Source organism: Tursiops truncatus, unplaced genomic scaffold (assembly GCF_011762595.2).
Source record: "Tursiops truncatus isolate mTurTru1 unplaced genomic scaffold, mTurTru1.mat.Y mat_scaffold_333_arrow_ctg1, whole genome shotgun sequence".
NCBI classification, from domain to species: Eukaryota; Metazoa; Chordata; class Mammalia; order Artiodactyla; family Delphinidae; genus Tursiops; species Tursiops truncatus.
This window is the reverse complement of record NW_022983276.1, coordinates 31,832-52,646: the sequence shown is the minus strand read 5'-3', so window position 1 is coordinate 52,646 and position 20,815 is coordinate 31,832. Positions and strand designations below refer to the sequence as shown.

Here is a 20,815-nt window from a genome sequence, read left to right as displayed (position 1 = left end):
TCACTAAGGTCTTCACGCTATCCCTGGCTCATTTACTGACACTATCCCTGGCCTGGAACCTGACTCTGTCCCGAGATAATTTCCTGTACCTTATCCTCACTGAAACGCTTATGTTCTCCCTAACAGAGGCCCAGACTAGTCCTAACTAAGGCCCTGACACTGTCTCTAACTGTGGCCCGGAATCTGTCCCTAATATAGGCCCTGCTGCCGGCAACAATTAAAATCCGGACACTATCCTGAGTTAATAAACTGACACATTTCTAACCAAGGTCCAGTCACTGTCCCTAATAAAGCTCTGTCGCTGTCCCTGTGTGAAGTCCTGAGGCTGTACCTAACTCAGAACCTGATCAGGTCTTTAATAAAGACCCTATTGCTGACCCAACAAAGTGCTGATGCAGCTCCTACATCGTGCCCTGACAGTGTCCCCAGCTAAGGGCCTGATGCTAGGCCTCACTCAGGCCCTGTGACTCTCCTTAAGCCAGGCTCTGACGCTGTCCCTACCTGAAGCCCTGATACTAGTCCTAATTAAGGCCCTGATACTCTCAGTGACTAAGGTCTTGACACTACGCCTAGGTCATTTCCTGACACGATCCCTATACTTTACCCTAAGCCTGTTCCTTGCAACTGTCCTGCCTCTTATGCTAACTGAAGCCGTTTTGCTCTGCCTAACTCAGCCTCTGAATTCAGTCCCAAGACCGTGACACCGTCCCTAACTGAGGCCTAGATGTTCTTCCTATATGTGGCCCAGAACTGTCCCTCACTCAAGCTCTAACACTATTCCTAACTCAGGCCCTGACACGGTACCTAACAGAGGCCGAGATGCTAGTCCTAATTCAGGCCCTGACACTGTGTCTAGCTAAGGCCCTGCTGCCATCAGTATCTAAAGTCTTGACATTATCCTGAGCTAATATCCTGACCCATGTCTTTCCAAGGTCCTGAAAATCTCCCAAAGTAAGCCCTCACAGTGTCCCTAAGGGAGGCCCTGAGGATGTCCCTATCAGAGGCCCTGAGAATGTCTTTAACGAAGACCCTAATGCTGATCCTACAGAGGCCCTTATATTACTCCTAAGTCACACCCTGACACTGTCCCTCACTCAGGCCCTAAAGATAGGCCTCACTTAGGCCCTGTTGCCATACCTTAGTTAGGCTCTTATGCTATCCGTACATCAAGCCCTGACACTGGTCCTGATTAAGGCCCTGACACTGGTCCTAACTAAGGCCCTGATGCTCTCAATAACTAAAGTCTTCACGCTATCCCTAGCTCATTTCCTGACACTATCCCTAGCCTGGAACCTGACTCTCTCCCGAGCTAATTTCCTGCCTCTTATCCTCACAGCAGCCCTAATGCTCTCCGTTATTAGGGCCCAGACTTGTCCTAACTAGGGCCCTGCCACTGTTTCTAACTATGGCCCGGAAACTGTCCCTAATATAGGTCCTACTGCCGGCAATAACTAAAATTCGGACACTATCCTGAGTTCAGAATCGGACCCATTTCTAACCAAGGTCCTGACACTATCCCTAAGAAAGCCCTGTCTCTGTCCCTAAGTGAAGGACTGAGGCTGTGCCTAACTTAGGCCCTGAAGCTATCCCTAACTCAGGCCTTGAAGCTGTGACCATCTCAGGCCGTGATCATGTCTTTAACTAAGACCCTGTTGCTGACCCAACAAAGGCCCTGATGCAGCTCCTACATCGTGCCCTGACAGTGTCCCCAGCTAAGGGTGTGACTCTAGCCCTCACTCAGTCCCTGTGGCTGTAAGTCAGGCTCTCACGCTGTCCTTACCTGAAGCCCTGACACTGGTTCTAATTAAGGCCCTGATACTCTCAGTGACTAAGGTTTTGACAGTATCCCTAGGGCATTTCCTGACACGATCCCTAAACTTTACCCTAAGCCTGTCCGGAGCAACTCTTCTGCCTCTTATGCTAACTGAAGCCCTGATGCTGTGAATACCTCAGGCCCTGAATTTAGTCCCAAGGCCATGACACTGTCCCTAACTAAGGCCTAGATGCTCATCCTAAATCAGCACCTGATACTGTCCATAACTATGACCCTAACACTCTTGCTAACACAGACCCTGACACGGTACCTAACAGAGACCCAGATGGTAGTCCTATCTAAGGCCTTGACACTGTCCCTAACTAAGGCCCTGCTGCCGTCAATATTTAAAGTCCTGACAGTATCCTGAGCTTATTATATCCTGGCCCATGTTTTATTAAGGTCCTGAAACTGTCCCAAAGTAAGCCTTGACGCTGTCCCTACATGAGGCTGTGAGGCTGTCTCTCACAGAGGCCCTGAGAATGTCTTTAACAAACCCCTTAAGCTGTTCCTACCAAGGCCCTTATGCTGCTCCTAAGTCATGCCCTGACACTGTCCCCAGCTAAGGCACTGACTCTAGGCCTCACTCAGTCCTTGTCACTCTCATAAGTCAGGATCTGACGCTGTCCCTACCTGAAGCCCTGACACTGGTTCTAAATTAGGCACTGATGCTCTAAGTAGCTATGGTTTTGACACTATCCCTACGTCATTTCCTGACGCTATTCCTAGACCTTAACCGAACCTTGTCTTTAGCTAATGTCGAGTCTCTTATGCTAACTAAATCCCTGATGCTGTCCCTAACTAAGACCCTGAATTTAGTCCCGAGCCCGTGAGCCTGTCTCTAACTGAGGCCTGGAGGCTGTCCTTATCAAAAGCCCTCAACTTATCTTTAACTGAGGCCCTGACACTCTCCGTAATTAAGGACTGAGGCTGTCTCTAAGGCCCTGAGTCTGTCTTCAACTACTGGCCTCACTCTTTCCCTAACAAGGGTCCCGAAACATTCCCTAACTAAGACCCTGACACGGTCCCTAATAACTTGAGCTGTCCCTCATTAATGCCCTGATGCGGCCCATAAATGATGTACTGAAGATGGCACGAAGTTCCAGACGATGTCACTAATGACCCGAAATGTCTCTTACTAAGGCCCTCAAATTACCTCTAACTGAGGCCCTAAAGATGTCCATAACTAAGGCCCTGACACTATCTCGAACTAAGACCCTCAAGTTATCTTTAACTGAGGCCATGACAGTGTCCCTAACAAAGAACCTGACACTGTCTCTAACTAAGGTCCTGAGTCGGTCTTTACCTAACGGCCTCACTCTTTCCCCAACTACTCCCTGACGCTGCCCCTACCCAAGGCCCTGATGGTGTGCCTAATTGCCTGAGCTGTCTTTCACTAATACCCTGACCCTGTCCATAACTAATGCCCTGATGATGTCCCTAACGAACAGCCTGAAGTGTCTCTTACTAAGGCCCTCAAGTTTTTCTCTGAGGCCCTGACACTCTCCCTAATTAAGGCCTTGACACTGTCTGTAAGTAATGGCCTGATGCAGCTGCTACCTGAGATGCTGATGCTCTCACTGAGACCTTGACGTCTCTACCTGAGAAGCTGACACTGTAACTAATTTTCTGGCTTTTTCCTTAACTAACATCCTAATTTTGTCCCTAAATAACGCCCTGACACTGGTCCTAACTATGGCCCTGATGCTGGCCCTATCTAAGGCCCCAACGATGTCCCTAATAGACTTAGATGTCCCTCACTGTTGGCCTGACCCTGTCCCTCACCAAGGCCCTGACCCTCTTCCTAACTAACCTGTGATGATTTCTCTACCTGAGGCACTGTCACTGTCTATAATAACAGCCGACTCTTTCCCTAACACACTGATGCTGTCCCTAATAGCCTCATGTATCTCTCAATAACGCCCTGATCCTGTCCATAACTAAGGCCCTGAATATGTCCCTAAGTATGTCTCTGATGCTGTCCTTAACTAAGGCCCTGATACTCTCTCTACGTAAGACACTGACACAATCTATAATAATGGCCTGTTTCCCTAACTAATACCCTGATGTTATCGCTAATTGAGGCCCTGAAGATGTCCCTAATACCCTTAGGTGTTCCTCTGTGTCACCCTGATCCTGTCCATAGCTAAGGCCCTGAATATGTCCCTAGGTAAGTCTCTGACGCTGTCCCTAACTAAGGCGCTGATGCTGTCTCTACCTCAGAATCTGAAATTCTAATGTCCTGACTCTCCCTAACTAACATCCTGATGCTGCCCCTAAGTGAGGCCCTGACACTCTTCTTCACTAAGGACTTGCTGCTGTCCCTACCTAAAACCCTGACACCGTCTGTAACTAATGACCTGACTCCCTAACTAACACCCTAGTTTGGGCCCTAACTAACGCCCTGACACTGGTTCTAATTATGGCCATAATGCTGGTTCTAAGGCCCTGAAGATATCCCTAAGTAACAGCCTGAACTGTGTCTAACGAAGGCTCTCACGTTATCTCTAAGTGAAGCACTGACACTGTCCCTAACTTAGGCCCTTATAGTCTAAGCTGTCACTAAATAATGCCCTGATCCTGTCCATAAGTAAGGTCCTGAATATGTCCCTAAGTGCATCTCTGACGATGTCCTTAACAGCCTGAACTCTCTTCAGGTTATCTCTGAGGCTCTGACACTGGCCCTTCCTAAGGCCTCACCCCAGGGTTGTCCAAGGCTGCTGGGCGGTTTTCTCTTGTCCGCATCTCTAGCCAGGTGCCTGCCATCGGCCACTCTAAGATTCTGCGATACAGTGGTCCCACGTGGGATGTGCCTGTGTAGGCTCACCACCGGGAGGAGAGTCATGGCCACTCCGCCTTCCAGGGGACTGTGGCTCAGGGTAGGAGCCTCACAGCCAGTGTCTGGACACAGGGTTCTGTGTCCTTGTTTGTTGTAAATCCCTTGGAGTTACCTCTAACATTTTTGAATGGATATCGCCCCCTCTGCATATTTATAATATGAATTATTTACCACATTAAAATCCAAGAATGACATTCTTAGAACGAGCAGGAGAACACTGGATGCCCCCCCGCAATGATCTATTACTTGGAGGATTTAAAATTCTAATGAGAAAACACTCACTCTCCTTACCCTCCTGGGCGTCAGCACAAGGCGGGAATCAGCTGCATCCTTTATTTCTCTCTCTGATTTTCCAGAACCTTTCCTTCCAGGAGAGATCACTGGGCTCCTTGGGAGCTGTGAGTGGTGGCTGTCAGGTAAATCTGAGACTGAAAAGCAAGAGAAAGACAGACAGAGGAGGAGATGAGAATTGGTGACGGGGAGAAGCAGGGGCGTCCACGTTCAATCGCAGGCTGAGAGTCTGGGTTAGTCTCCAGCGAAGCTAAGGACCACCAGGGTCTGGCCCCACTGGCCTTGTCACCTGGTGTGGGGACTGGGGACAGCCAACCCCCCATGGCCACTCTCAGAGAAATCAGGGAGGTGGGAGGGCACCCCTGAGAGCCAGATTGAAAATGGTCATGCTGTGAAATAATAAGATGCCCTTTCAGAAAAGTGAAGACTGTTCTCTTGGTTCTCAGAGACTTGCAAATACTCTGTGTCCTTCTGGAGGCATGCCGAAGCCTTCAGCCTTTGAGGGCAGTAATGGGAGTGCATCTGGGCTCAAAACCATCCAGCACTCACTCCCTGAGGGTGCTGAGGATGACCCGTGTCCACCCCTCGGGTGCTGTGGGGCCTGAAATCCCCTGATCACCAAGGACGGGAGGGGCCACACAGACACTCCCCTGGACCACCGGGGGCTTGGCTGCTGGGCTACAGTCCTTTATCAGATACATGGTTTGCAAACATCTTGGGCCATTTTGGATGGTGGATTATCTTATTCCTTGCTCCTTTTATACACAACTGTTTTTCATCTTGAGGAAGTCCAATTCATCTATTTTGTCTTTTGTTGCTTGTGCTTTTGGTAGATCTAAGAAATCATGACCAAATCCAAGGTCATGAAGACTTACTCTCATGTTTTCTTCTAGGAGTTTTCTAATTTTGGTTCTTGCGTCTAGGCCTTTGGTCCATTTTGCATCTAGGCCTTTGGTTGATTTTGTATATGAGGTGGGGGGAGGTAAGGGTCCAACTTTACTCTTTTGCATGTGGGTATCCAGTTGTTCCAGAACCTGTGCTCACTGTTTGGGAGAAAATACCTGCAAATGACGTGACCAACAAGGGCTTAATTCTAAAATATACAAACAGCTCATACAACTCAAAAGAGAAAAAAATCAAAAAATAGGCAGAATTTTAGAAGGTCTAAATAGACATTTCTCCAAGGACATACAGATGGCCAAGAGGCACGTGAAAAGATGCTCCACATCGCTAATTATTAGAGAACGCAAATCAAAACTACAGTGAGTTATCACCCCGTAGTGGTCAGAATGGCCATCATTAAAATGTCTAGAAATAAATGCTGGAAGGGGTGTGGAGAAAAGGGAACCCTCCTACACTACTGGTGGGAATGTAAATTGATGCAGCCGCTATGGAAAACAGTATGGAGGTTCCTCAAAAACTAAAAATAGAATTACCATATGAACCAGCAATCTCACTCCTGGGCACACATCCAGACAAAACTATAATTCGAAAAGATACGTGCACCCCAGCATTCACAGCAGCACTCTTCACAATAGCCAAGACATGGAAGCAACCTGAATGTCCCTCAACAGATGAATGGATGTTGAAGATGTGGTACATATATACAATGGAATACTACTCAGCCATAAAACAGAATGAAATAATGCCATCTGCAGCTACATGGATGGACCTAGAGATTATCATACAAAGTGAAGTCAGTCAGACAGAGAACAACAAATACCATATGATATCACTTATATGTGGATTATAAAATGAGACCCAAATGAACCTATCTACAGAACGAAAACACACTCACGAATATAGAAAACAGACTTGTGGTTGTCAAGGTGAAGACAGCAGAGAGGGATGGATCGGGAGTTTGGGATTAGTAGATGAAAACTATTAATATTTTGAATGGATAGACAAGGTCTTCCTGCACAACACAGGGAACTGTATTCAATACCCTGTAATTAACCATAATGCAAAGGAATATGAAAAATATGTATGTTTGTATATATGAATCACTTTGCTGTACAGTAGAAATTAACACAACAGTGTAGGTCAACTACACTTTAATATCAATTAGTTTGAAGGCACTTTTATAAATTAGGTCTTATTTCTCTTGTCCTTTCATCCTGGGACAAATGTATAACAGAAACTAACCTGGATTACTCTGGGATGAACTCGTATCACAGAGAACTTTAATTGTTGAACAAACCGTGAATATGAGTTACACCATGGGATGTCCTGACCCAATATGAAGTTTGTAAACCTTGTATCAAGCCTGCAGAATCTACTAAATTTGGGAATTCAAACTGAAATGAAGCCACCTATCCCATGACTTCTCCACAACTAGTTATACAACATCAATTGGAAACCATATACAATCAAATGAATGTAGACAAACAACTATAGCCTTTTTTGGCCTTTTAAATGAAGACGGTATTTAAGGTGATGTCTTGGGCCGTTTCAGGGTGTCACTCAATTTCCTGGGTATCTGCCATGCACACAGGAGGTACACATGTTAGTTAACTGGTTTATGCAACTATATGAAGGTAGTTAATACCACAAAACTGTATACGTAAAGTGAATTAAATGCTAAAGTTGTGTTTTGTATTTTTAATGACAATGAAAAAAGTGCAGCGCTGATATTTGTTATAAAAATGAACATTAAAAACATTCTTAATGAAAAAAGTCATACAGGAAAGGCCACCTAGATCCCATACTCATCTTGTCTGCTTCAAATCCATCAAGGTTGTCCAAAGGAGGGAGAAACTCAGTAATGGTTCCAGAAAAAGAAAACTGGATCAGGATGGATAAAGACATTTTCATACAGTTGGGAGAGTAGGTGAAAGTTGAAGTGGGGCTGAGTATTAAATTATAATGTGGACATCAGGATTTCTTCATTTAGGGGTTATGTGCTGGTTCCTTGGGCAAAACACACTGTGCATTTTGTGTGAAGTGGCAAACGTGAGTACTTTTTGCCATTATTGCAACTTTTCGGTACATTTTAAATTACTGGAAAGTAAATTACTTTTCTAGACAACCATATCAGTACCATGCCAGAAAATCAGATAAGATGGACATCAAATTTTGTTATAGAGGCTAAGACTTACCCAGACCACGTTCAATCAAAGTTGTGATACTTATTTTCCTTGTCGGAGTCCGCATGGTATGAAGAGGCACCGTGGGAAGAGTATATTAGTAGCTACCATCTCTTGGGTCCTGTGGATTACCTGGGGTGCAGTAGAAACTGTGAGATTTTAGTATTGCAATTTTTCACATTACTTCAAAAAATATGCTAAAAAATAAATTCAGTAAAGTTGCAAAATATGGATCAATATACACAAATCAGTTTTGTTTCTACACACTAACAATGAACCACCAGCAAGAAAAGTTAAGAAAACAATCCCATTTACAATTCCATTGAAAAGAACGAGCTATTTAGCAATAAATTTAACCAAGGACATGAAAGACCTATACTCAGAAAACTATAAAGCATTGATAAAGAAACTGAAGACACAATAGAAAACAATACTCCATGCTCATGCATCAGAAAACATTACTATTATTAAAATGTTTGGGATGGGGGAAGATGGTGGAAAAGGAAGACGCGGAGATCACCTTCCTCCCCACAGATACACCAGAAATACATCTACACGTGGAACAACTGATACAGAACACCTACTGAACGCTGACAGAAGACCTCAGACCTCCCAAAAGGCAAGAAACTCCCCATGTACCTGGGTAAGACAAAAATAAATAAATAAACAGAGACAAAAGAATAGGGATGGGCCCTGCACCAGTGGGAGGGAGCTGTGAAGGAGGAAAGGTTTCCACACATTAGGAAGCCCCTTCGCGGGTGGAGACTGTGTGTGGTGGAGGGGTAAAGCTTCAGTGCTGCGGAGGAGAGTGCAGCCACAGGGGTGCAGAAGGCAAAGCGGAGAGATTCCCGCACAGAGGATCGGTGCCGACCGGCACTCACCAGCCCGATAGGCTTGTCTGCTCCCCGGCCTGGGCGGGCGGGGCTGGGAGCGGAGGCTCGGGCTTCAATCGGAGCGCAGGGAGACGACTGGGGTTGGCAGCGTGAACACAGCCTGCAGAGGACTAGTGTACCACGGCTACTCAGGAGTCCGGGGAAAACTCTGGACCTGCCGAAGAGGCAAGAGACGTTTTCTTCGCTCTTTGTTTCCTGGTGCGCGAGGAGAGGGGATTCAGAGTGCTGCTTAAAGGAGCTCCAGAGACGGGTGCGAGCCGCGGCTAAGAGCGCGGACCACAGAGACGGGCATGAGACGCGAAGGCTGCTGCTGCCACCACCAAGAAGCCTGTGTGCGAGCACAGGTCACTATCCACACCCCCCTTCCGGGGAGCCTGTGCAGCCCGCCACTGCCAGGGTCCTGGGATCCAGGGACAACTTCCCCGGGAGAACGCACGGCTCTCCTCAGGCTGGTGCAGCGTCATGGCAGCCTCTGTCGCCGCAGGCCCGCCCCGCACTCCGTGCCCCTCTCTCCCCCACGGCCTGAGTGAACCTAGCCCCCCAATCAGTGGCTCCTTTAACCCCGTCCTGTCTGAGCGAAGAACAGACGCCCTCCAGCGACCTACATGCACAGGCAGGCCAAATCCAAACTGAGCCCCGGGAGCTGTGCGAACAAAGAAGAGAAAGGGAGATCTCTCCCAGCAGCCTCAGAAGCAGCTGAGTAAAGCTCCACGATCAACTTGATGTACCCTGCATCTGTGGAATACCTGAATACACAACGAATCATCCCAAATTGAGGAGGTGGAATTTGAGAGCAAGATTTATGATTTTTTCCCCTTTTCCTCTTTTTGTGTGTATGTGTATGCTTCTGTGTGAGATTTTGTCTGTATAGCTTTGCTTTCACCATTTCTCCCAGGGTTCTATCTGTCCTTTTTGTTTGTTTGTTTTTTCTACTTTCTCAAAAATTTATTCTTATAATTATTTTTTATTTTAATAACTTTATTTTATTTTACCCTGATTTATTTTATTTTCTATTGTCCTCTTTCCTTCTTTCTTTCTTTCCACTTTTTCTCCCTTTTATTCTGAGCCGTGTGGATGAAAGGCTCTTGGTGCTGCAGCCAGGAGTCAGTGCTGTGCCTCTGAGGTGAGAGAGCCAACTTCAGGACACTGGTCCACAAGAGACCTCCCAGCTCCATGTAATATCAAATGGCGAAAATCTCCCAGAGATCTCCATCTCAACACCAACACCCAGCTTCACTCAACGACCAGCAAGCTACAGTGCTGGACACCCTATGCTAAATAACTAGCAAGACAGGAACACAACCCTGCCCATTAGCAGAGAGGCTGCCTAAAATCATAATAAGTCCACAGACACTCCAAAACACACCACCAGACGTGGACCTGCCTACCAGAAAGACAAGATCCAGCCTCATCCACCACAACACAGGCACTAGTCCCCTCCACCAGGAAGCCTACACAACCCACTGAACCAACTTTAGCCACTGGGGACAGACACCAAAAACAACGGGAACTACGAACCTGCAGCCTGCAAAATGGAGACCACAAACACAGTAAGATAAGCAAAATGAGAAGACAGAAAAACACACAGCAGATGAAGGAGCAAGATAAAAACCCACCAGACCTAACAAATGAAGAGGAAATAGGCAGTCTACCTGAAAAAGAATTCAGAATAATGATAGTAAAGATGATCCAAACTCTTGGAAACAGAATAGAGAAAATGCAAGAAACATTTAACAAGGACCTAGAAGAACTAAAGAGGAAACAAGCAACGATGAACAACACAATAAATGAAATTAAAAATACTCTAGATGGGATCAGTAGCAGAATAAATGAGGCAGAAGAACGGATAAGTGACCTGGAAGATAAAATAGTGGAAATAACTACTGAAGAGCAGAATAAAGAAAAAAAGAATGAAAAGAACTGAGGACAGTCTCAGAGACCTCTGGGACAACATTAAACGCACCAATATTTGAATTATAGGGGTTCCAGAAGAAGAAGAGAAAAAAGAAAGGGACTGAGAAAATATTTGAAGAGATTATAGGTGAAAACTTCCCTAATATGGGAAAGGAAAGAGTTAATCAAGTCCAGGAAGCACAGAGAGTCCCATACAGGATAAATCCAAGGAGAAACACGCCAAGGCACATATTAATCAAACTGTCAAAAATTAAATACAAAGAAAGCATATTAAAAGCAGCAAGGGAAAAACAACAAATAACACACAAGGGAATCCCCATAAGGTTAACAGCTGATCTTTCAGCAGAAACTCTGCAAGCCAGAAGGGACTGGCAGAACATATTTAAAGTGATGAAGGAGAAAAAATTACAACCAAGATTACTCTACCCAGCAAGGATCTCATTCAGATTTGATGGAGAAATTAAAACCTTTACAGACAAGCAAAAGCAGAGAGAGTTCAGCACCACCAAACCAGCTTTACAGAAAATGCTAAAGGATCCTCTCTAGACAAGAAACACAAGAGAAGGAAAAGACCTATAATAACAAACCCAAATCAATTAAGAAAATGGGAATAGGAACATACATATCGATAATTACCTTAAATGTAAATGGATTAAATGCTCCCACCAAAAGCCACAGACTGGCTGAATGGATACAAAAACAAGACCCATATATATGTTGTCTACAAGACACCCACTTCAGACCTAGAGACACATACAGACAGAAAGTGAGGGGATGGAAAAAGATATTCCATGCAAATGGAAACCAAAAGAAAGCTGGAGTAGCAATTCTCATATCAGACAAAATAGACTTTAAAATAAAGACTAGTACAAGAGACAAAGAAGGACCTACATAATGATCAAGGGATCAATCCAAGAAGAAGATATAACAATTGTAAATATTTATGCACCCAACATAGGAGCACCTCAATACATAAGGCAAATACTGACAGCCATAAAAGGGGAAATCGACAGTAACACATTCATAGTAGGGGACTTTAACACCCCACTTTCACCACTGAACAGATCATCCAAAATGAAAATAAATAAGGAAACACAAGCTTTAAATGATACATTAAACAAGATGGACCTAACTGATATTTATAGGACATTCCATCCTAAAACAACAGAATACACATTTCTCTCAAGTGCTCATGGAACATTCTCCAGGATAGATCGTATCTTGGGTCACAAATCAAGCCTCGGTAAATTTAAGAAAATTGAAATTGTATCAAGTATCTTTTCTGACCACAACGCTCTGAGACTAGATATCAATCAGAGGAAAAGATCTGTAAAAAATAAAAACACATGGAGACTAAACAATACACTACTTAATAATGAAGTGATCACTGAGGAAATCAAAGAGGAAATCAAAAAATACCTAGAAACAAATGACAGTGGAGACACGATGACCCAAAATCTATGGGATGCAGCAAAAGCAGTTCTAAGAGGGAAGTTTATAGCAATACAATCCTACCTTAAGAAACAGGAAACATCTCGAATAAACAACCTAACCTTGCACCTAAAGCAATTAGAGAAAGAAGAACAAAAAAAAAAAACCCCAAAGTTAGCAGAAGGAAAGAAATCATAAAGATCAGATCAGAAATAAATGAAAAAGAAATGAAGGAAACAATAGCAAAGATCAATAAAACTAAAAGCTGGTTCTTTGAGAAGATAAACAAAATTGATAAACCATTAGCCAGACTCATCAAGAAAATGAGGGAGAAGACTCAAATCAATAGAATTAGAAATGAAAAAGGAGAAGTAACAACTGACACTGCAGAAATACAAAAGATCATGAGAGATTACTACAAGCAACTCTATGCCAATAAAATGGACAATCTGAAAGAAATAGACAAATTCTTAGAAATGCACAACCTGCCAAGACTGAATCAGGAAGAAATAGAAAATATGAACAGACCAATCACAAGCACTGAAAGTGAAACTGTGATTAAAAATCTTCTAAGAAACAAAAGCCAGGGACCAGATGGCTTCACAGGCGAATTCTATCAAACATTTAGAGAAGAGCTAACACCTACCCTTCTCAAACTCTTCCAAAATATAGCAGAGGGAGGAACACTCCCAAACTCATTCTACGAGGCCACCATAACCCTGATACCAAAACCAGACAAGGATGTCACAAAGAAAGAAAACTACAGGCCAATATCACTGATGAACATAGATGTAAAAATCTTCAACAAAATACTAGCAAACAGAATCCAACAGCACATTAAAAGGATCCTACACCATGATCAAGTGGGGTTTATTCCAGGAATGCAAGGATTCTTCAATATACGCAAATCAATCAATGTGATACACCATATTAACAAACTGAAGGAGAAAAACCATATGGTCATCTCAATAGATGCAGAGAAAGCTTTTGACCAAATTAAACACCCATTTATGATTAAAACCCTCCAGAAAGTAGGCATAGAGGGAACTTTCCTCAACATAATAAAGGCCATATATGACAAACCCACAGCCAACGTCTTCCTCAATGGTGAAAAACTGAAAGCACTTCCACTAAGATCGGGAACAAGACAAGGTTGCCCACTCTCACCACTCTTACTCAACATAGTTCTGGAAGTTTTAGCCACAGCAATCAGAGAAGAAAAATAAATGAAAGGAATCCAAATCAGAAAAGAAGTAAAGCTGTCACTGTTTGCAAATGACATGACACTATACACAGAGAATCCTAAAGATGCTACCAGAAAACCACTAGAGCTAATCAATGAATTTGGTAAAGCAGTAGGATACAAAATTAATGCACAGAAGTCTCTGGCATTCCTACACACTAATGATGAAAACATCTGAAAGTAAAATCAAGAAAACACTCCCATTTACCATTGCAACAAAAAGAATAAAATATCTAGGAATAAACCTACCTAAGGAGACAAAAGACCTGTATGCAGAAAATTATAAGACACTGATGAAAGAAATTAAGGATGATACAAAGAGATGGAGAGATATACCATGTTCCTGGATTGGAAGAATGAACATTGTGAAAATGACTCTACTACCCAAAGCAATCTACAGATTCAACGCAATCCCTATCAAACTACCACTGGCATTTTTCACAGAAGTAGAACAAAAAAATTCACAATTTGTATGGAAACACAAAGGACCCCGAATAGCCAAAGCAATCTTGAGAACAAAAAACGGAGCTGGAGGAATCAGGCTACCTGACTTCAGACTATACTACAAAGCTACAGTAATCAAGACAGTATGGTACTGGCACAAAAACAGAAAGATAGATCAATGGAACAGGATAGAAAGCCCAGAGATAAACCCACGCACATATGGTCACCTTATCTTTGATAAAGGAGGAAGGAATGTACTGTGGAGAAAGGACAGCCTCTTCAATAAATGGTGCTAGGAAAACTGAACAGGTACATATAAAAGTATGAGATAACATCACTCCCTATCACCATATGCAAAAATAAGCTCAAAATGGATGAAAGACCTAAATGTAAAGCCAGAAACTATCAGACTCTTAGAGGAAAACATAGGCAGAACACTCTATGACATAAATCACAGCAAGATCCTTTTTGACCCACCTCCTAGAGAAATGGAAATAAAAACAAAAATAAACAAATGGGACCTAATGAAACTGCAAAGCTTTTGCACAGCAAAGAAAACCATAAACAAGACCAAAAGACAACCCTCAGAATGGGAGAAAATATTTGCAAATGAAGCAACTGAAAAAGGATTAATCTCCAAATTTACCAGCAGCTCATGCAGCTCAATAACAAAAAAAAACAAACAACCCAATCCAAAATTGGGCAGAAGACCTAAATAGACGTTACTCCAAAGAAGATATACAGACTGCCAACAAACACATTAAAGAATGCACAACATCATTAATCATTAGAGACATGCAAATCAAAACTACAATGAGGTACCATCTCATACCAGTCAGAATGGCCATCACCAAAAAATCTAGAAACAATAAATGCTGGAGAGGGTGTGGAGAAAAGGGAACACTCTTGCACTGCCGGTGGGAATGTGAATTGGTACAGCCACTATGGAGAACAGTATGGAGGTTCCTTAAAAAACTACAAATAGAACTACCATATGACCCAGCAATCCCACTACTGGGCATATACCCTGAGAAAACCATAATTCAAAAAGAGTCATGTACCAAAATGCTCATTGCAGCTCTATTTACAATAGCCAGGAGATGGAAACAACCTAAGTGTCCATCATCGGACGTATGGATAAAGAAGATGTGGCACGTGTATACAGTGGAAAATTACTCAGCCATAAAAAGAAATGAAACTGAGTGATTTGTAATGAGCTGGATGGACCCAGAGTCTGTGATACAGAGCGAAGTAAGTCAGAAGGAGAAAGACAAATACCGTATGCTGACACATATATATGGAACTTAAGAAAAAAAATATTATGAAGAACCTAGGGGTAAGACAGGAATAAAGAAACAGACCTGCTAGAGAATGGATTTGAGGATATGGGGAGGGGGAAGGGTTAGCTGTGACAAAGTGAGAGAGTGGCATGGACATATATACACTACCAAGCGTAAAACAGATAGCTAGTGGGAAGCAGCCGCATAGCACAGGGAGATCAGCTCGGTGCTTTGTGACCACCTAGAGGGGTGGGATAGGGAGGGTGGGAGGGAGGGAGACGCAAGAGGGAAGAGATATGGGAACATATGTATAACTGATTCACCTTGTTATAAAGCAGAATCTAAAACACCATTGTAAAGCAATTATACTCCAATAAAGATGTAAAAAAAAAAAGTTTATTCTACCTAAAGCAATCAACAGACAGTGCCAGGAAAAGTAGACACCAGTCTCCAAAGAACGACACTGGTCACCATCTACACTGCACATAAAACTAACTAAAAGTGCACAGTATTCCACATTAAACCCTTTCTCTCCTGAGTCCCCTGAAGATGCACCCCACCCAGCCAGCAGTCAGCTGCACAGGAAGATTCTCCACACTTGCTCATTTTTTCCTCTTGTGGAGTCTCCTCACCAGTGGTTCCTGAGAAAACCCAGCTCCTGTCTGTGTGGACAATGCCTCATGGTCCGGAAACTTAGGCCCTGACAGGAGACAAAGATCCTGTCTGCTTGTCACAGAGCAAAGTCTGTGGGCAGGGTGCACCTGTGCCCCCACGGTCACACAGGTGGGTTCGGCGCCCCCTGTGGGATGTGAGAAAAGTGCCGAGAGTGCTGCACTCACAAACCCAGAGGCCTCATCTGGGAGGCAGTTCTGCTGTATATACTAAGTTTGGAAATCCAAACTGAAATGGAGTCAAGTATCTCACTGTATCTTCTCAAAAGATGGTTAAGGAGCAATTAATTACAAACCATATGTAATGAAATGAATGTAGACACAAACTTTACAACTTAAACCAAAATTCACTCAAAATGCCCGTAGCCAAATTTAAATTACCAAACTATAAAAATCCTAGGGAAAAAAAAAGATAATCTACATGACTTTGGGTCTGGTGACCTTATTCAGAAAACCAGAAGACAAACCACAAACTGCAAGAAACTATTTCCAAAACACATATCTGATAAAGGATTTGTACTCAAATTATGCCAACAACGCCATTAAAATCTGGTAAAGATTGAAACACACACCTGGCCCAAGAAGATAAACAGGCAGTAAATAAGCATACAAGAATAAACTCAAGATGCTGGTGGAATGTATGTACAACCAACTTTGAAAAACAGATTGGCAGATTTTTCCAAATCAAAAAGTCTCACCTTAGGATCCAAGAAGTGTACCTCTTGTATTTAGACAACTGCTTTGAAAAACTGTATTCAAACCAAAACTAGCATCAAGTAATGCACAGCAGCTCTATTCATAATGGTTAAAAACTTAAAGATATCAGGATGTCCTTCTGTAGATGAATTCATAAGCAAATTAGGGCACATACATGTCAAGGGGAGCAGAATACACCACCCCAAAATATGCCCATTTGACAAAAGGATTATTTTGGACTGATTAATTTAAGAAACAGCAGACCCAGGAGAATCTTTCAAAACCAAGTAGAAAATGCCCTTTTAGGAGGTAAATTTACATTTATTAAGGATATCTCCATTTGTAACGGTATGTCCCTCTCTGGACCAGGAATTAAATAATGACTAAATATCAAGGAAAGTTTGTTGGGACTTCCCTGCTGGTCCAGTGGTTAACACCCCATGTTCCCAATGCAGGGGACCAGGGTTCAATCCCTGGTCAGGGAACTAGATCCCGCATGCTGCAGTTAAGAGCCCGCATGCCGCAACTAAAGATTCCACAGGCCGCAACTAAGACCCGGTACAGCCAAATAAATAAATGTTTTTTTTAAAAAAAAAAAGCTTGTCAATGAAATAGGCCTGGATGTAAATCTGTGTAACAACCTTACCCTTGTTTACTGGGCTTTGCCTAATAACATCCCTTAAATGGCTGCCTCCATTTCCTGAAATCTTTTTTTTTGTTCTCAGCAGAAGTGTTTAAGGTAACGGCTTGGGCCATTTCAGGGAGTGACTCAGTTTTCCTGGGTATCTTTCAAGTATACAGGAGGTATGCATGGTATATATTAAACTTCTGATTGTTTTCTCCAGTTCGTCTCTTTTTCATTACAAGGGGGATCTCAATAAAGAACATAGAAGTGTAGAGGGAAAATTATTTTTCCTCTCATATACATGCAGTGCAATAGTATTCAGAGATATAAAGGAATGGATCATCAACCCGTGCCCCCCCCCCAAAAAAATAATACATGCATCTAACACTTACATTGCTAAGTGAAAGAATCCAGTCTGAAGTGCTACACAGTGTATGACCTCATTTATATGACATTCTAGAAAAGGCAAATCTGACATGGTAAACAGTTTACAGAATATGTGGTTGAAAGAGTCCATATGATACTTCAGTGGTGAATACCTGTCACTGCATTTGGCTATACCCACAGATTTTTACAACCCAACAAGTAATTTACAATCTATTCAAACTTAACTACTTAGGATATGGGAGTGTCAAAAACTGGGATACAGAATGTAACAAAGAATCTAACTGGTTCAGAAATGTATGAAAAAACTCACAGTTGGTAGTGGGACAAATGGGCTGACCTAAGTTAACTTTGGAAATGTACAGAATCTTTAGGCCAAAGACAAATTGTGCCATACATACACAGTGGACTCTATGTTCTTTCCCATGAGGGGTAGCAGCTAACAGTACTGAAACTACTATATCAGTCATCAAATGGAACAAGCACTGAATTTAATAAATGACAAATGGTGGAAGCCAGGTTTCTTACCAATGGAGTTGGATGTTACAGTCAAACAAAGGGAGAAGGTTACAATATCCATGTCATAACAGATCCGCTTGGAGATATCAGTATAAACTATCTTTAGCCTACACATAGTTCCACATGGAAATCTTTGTAATTATGTGTATATGCATAGGCTGGGATACATGCATATATTTCTATGTACTGTCAGCTGAGCATATTTAGCTCCCACATGTAAGTTTTTAATACCATTCTCTAATAAAAAGGAACAAGGGCTCTTTGAAGAAAGGGCTGATGGTAGGACTGAGACAGTAAATATATGAAGCAGGATAATCTTAAAATATCAGAAAGTAAAGAAGTACCAAAATTTTTTAAACCCACAAAAGAAAAAATATGTAAAATGAAAACAAGAGCAAATGGAAGAAGCTCTCAACAGCCAAAGCAAGAATGAACTAAGCAGTCTAATAATGTAGTGCTGGATTATAACCAAAAGTTTACAATAATTATTCACGTGTCCAAACTGGTATAAATAAATTACATAGTTTTTGATGAATGGTGTTAAATAGAAATCTCCTATGCAGAAAGCTTCTAAACAATGTGTATAGCAAGTCAGCTGTCCATCAAGGATGTGAAGCTAACCCCTCTCTCCTCAAGTGTGGCTTCTGCATTATGACTGCCTCCTACATAAGACACACAGGATGGACATGGGAAAAAATTAACCTCACTGTGGGAAAACCTGACAAACATTACCTCAGCTAGGTGACCAAAATTAAGAATATAAGGGAGAAGTTCCCTTAAGAGCCTGTCTTCTTGATATATAGTGAAGAGGAAGCACTTCACATCTGTGGTCTGCTTTTGCAAAGCCAAGTCTAACCACGACAAAACCACCAAGCAAATCCCAGCGCCCGGCAGTCTATACAATACCTGAGCAGCCCTCCTCCACGCTGTCAAGGTCATGGAAACAAGGAGAATCTGAGCAACTGTCAGAGCCCAGAAGAGACTAAACAGACATGATGACCCCATGTCCTCTGAGACCCTGGAACAAGGAAAGGTATAACAAAGGGAACGTGAATAGAGACTTCAGTTAATAGTAAAGTATCAGTATATTGTTCATTATTTGTCATGATTCTGTAGAAAATTAGACAGGAACAATTAAACGTCAAAATAAGAGAGACCTACTGTAACAAATTGGAAATCTAGAGGAAAAGGGGGATTTCTTTGTAAAAGCACATTACCAAAATGGACCCTAAATGAAGGAAAACACAAAAAGGCCAATTAACCACTGAGGAAACTCTTCCCCTACTGGCTATCCTATCACTGTTCCAGGCTTTCCCTCTCCCGGGACAGGGAAGGAGCAGGGACAGAGTTGTTTGCCAGCTCCCCTAGTTTATGACCCCAACCAGTGTCTTCACCTACCCCAGCCATGCCTACCCAGTGAGGACACCTGAGGAAGGGTCAGGGATTATTGACTCAGATGTATCAACCAGGACTTTTTCTTTTACCAGTGACTGGACACACTTACGGAAATAAAATAAATTAGTATTTATTGTAAGGGTAGAAATACGTTAATACTTACAAGTGGCAAGTTGAAGAATGGGTTTGGACCTAGCAGGTCCACGGGCTCACACTGTCTCAGTGTGACCTTGTTTCTCTCCAAACCTTTGTCCCGCTCAGTGCCTTTGGGGGACCCCATTCATAGGCACAGGCTCTCTCACTGCACTTGGGCCAACAGCAGTTCTAGGCTGACAACCACTCACCATCCATTTTCCGAGAAAGAGTTTCTCCTTTTCTTGGATTCCAAGAAAGTCATGGTTTTAAATGCCTTTGATCTGGCTTGGGTTGCATTCTTATCCTTGACCGATCACCAGAAGATGGAAAATGGGACTGGCTAGATGTGGGTTGTAAACCCATCTTCGAGCTGGGTGGAATATCGGGCCATCCTTCTGCAAATCTTTGGACTGGAAGCAGGTGACATGTAATTCCCAAAGGAAAACTGAGGCACTTGGGCCTGAGAATAGATGCTGGCTGGGAGGAAGCAACAGATTCTATGTCAATGACAGCTCACTGCACAGCACAGAATCTGACACAAAAGGAAGAAAGGGGTTCACTTAGGGTCCTGCAGCCCACTTAGGGGCTGCAGCGACTCACCCAGTGCTCTTACTGTCCCTCCCAAGACTGCAAAAAGTTCTTTCACTTGCTGAAAAGTCAGGATCATTGGTGGTGGTAAACTCAAGTCTCTTTCCTTGGGCATCAGGTCCTCACATCTCAGAGGCTGGCCCAGAACAGCCCATGTGTCCTGAGAAGACACACAGACCTCATTCCTGCCCCTGAGAGGTGGGAGCCCTGAGTTATGCCATCTCCCTGGCCATATTAATTGCCCATCCCTGAAAAACAATACTGCTCCTTTTCCAGTTTCTTCTCTCTCCTTTACTAAGAGGAAGAAACCAAATGCTAAGGTGGTAAGGACACTTGAGCAATGAAGTAACGGGAGGCTCGAGAATTATTCCATGCCATGGAACCCATAATTGGCAGGCTTTCCAGAGGCCACATGGATGCATATGGCTCTCCAAGACAATGGCAGTGGCAGTGTAAACCTCACACTGGGAGGTCCAGTTGCTCCCATATCTTTGATTCTTAATGAATATGCATGTCAAAAGTTTCTAACGACTGAAAGGAACAGAGGATTGCAGGGCCACTGGTCTGC

General features: G+C 43.1%; 1 long non-coding RNA gene across 2 annotated transcripts; it reads right to left on the bottom strand.

The window, feature by feature from the left end:
• Positions 1–8,047: 8,047 nt before the first annotated feature.
• LOC141277745 (uncharacterized) lies at positions 8,048–20,118 on the bottom strand. Of its 2 annotated transcripts, none has more exons than XR_012329526.1 (3): positions 19,688–20,118; positions 19,036–19,147; positions 8,048–8,161 (listed from the first exon to the last, which is right to left on the bottom strand). It is a non-coding gene; the product is annotated as an uncharacterized lncRNA (long non-coding RNA). The 2 variants fall into 2 exon arrangements; XR_012329527.1 differs by having other exon boundaries at positions 19,869–20,118.
• Between the last annotated feature and the right edge of the window lie 697 nt (positions 20,119–20,815).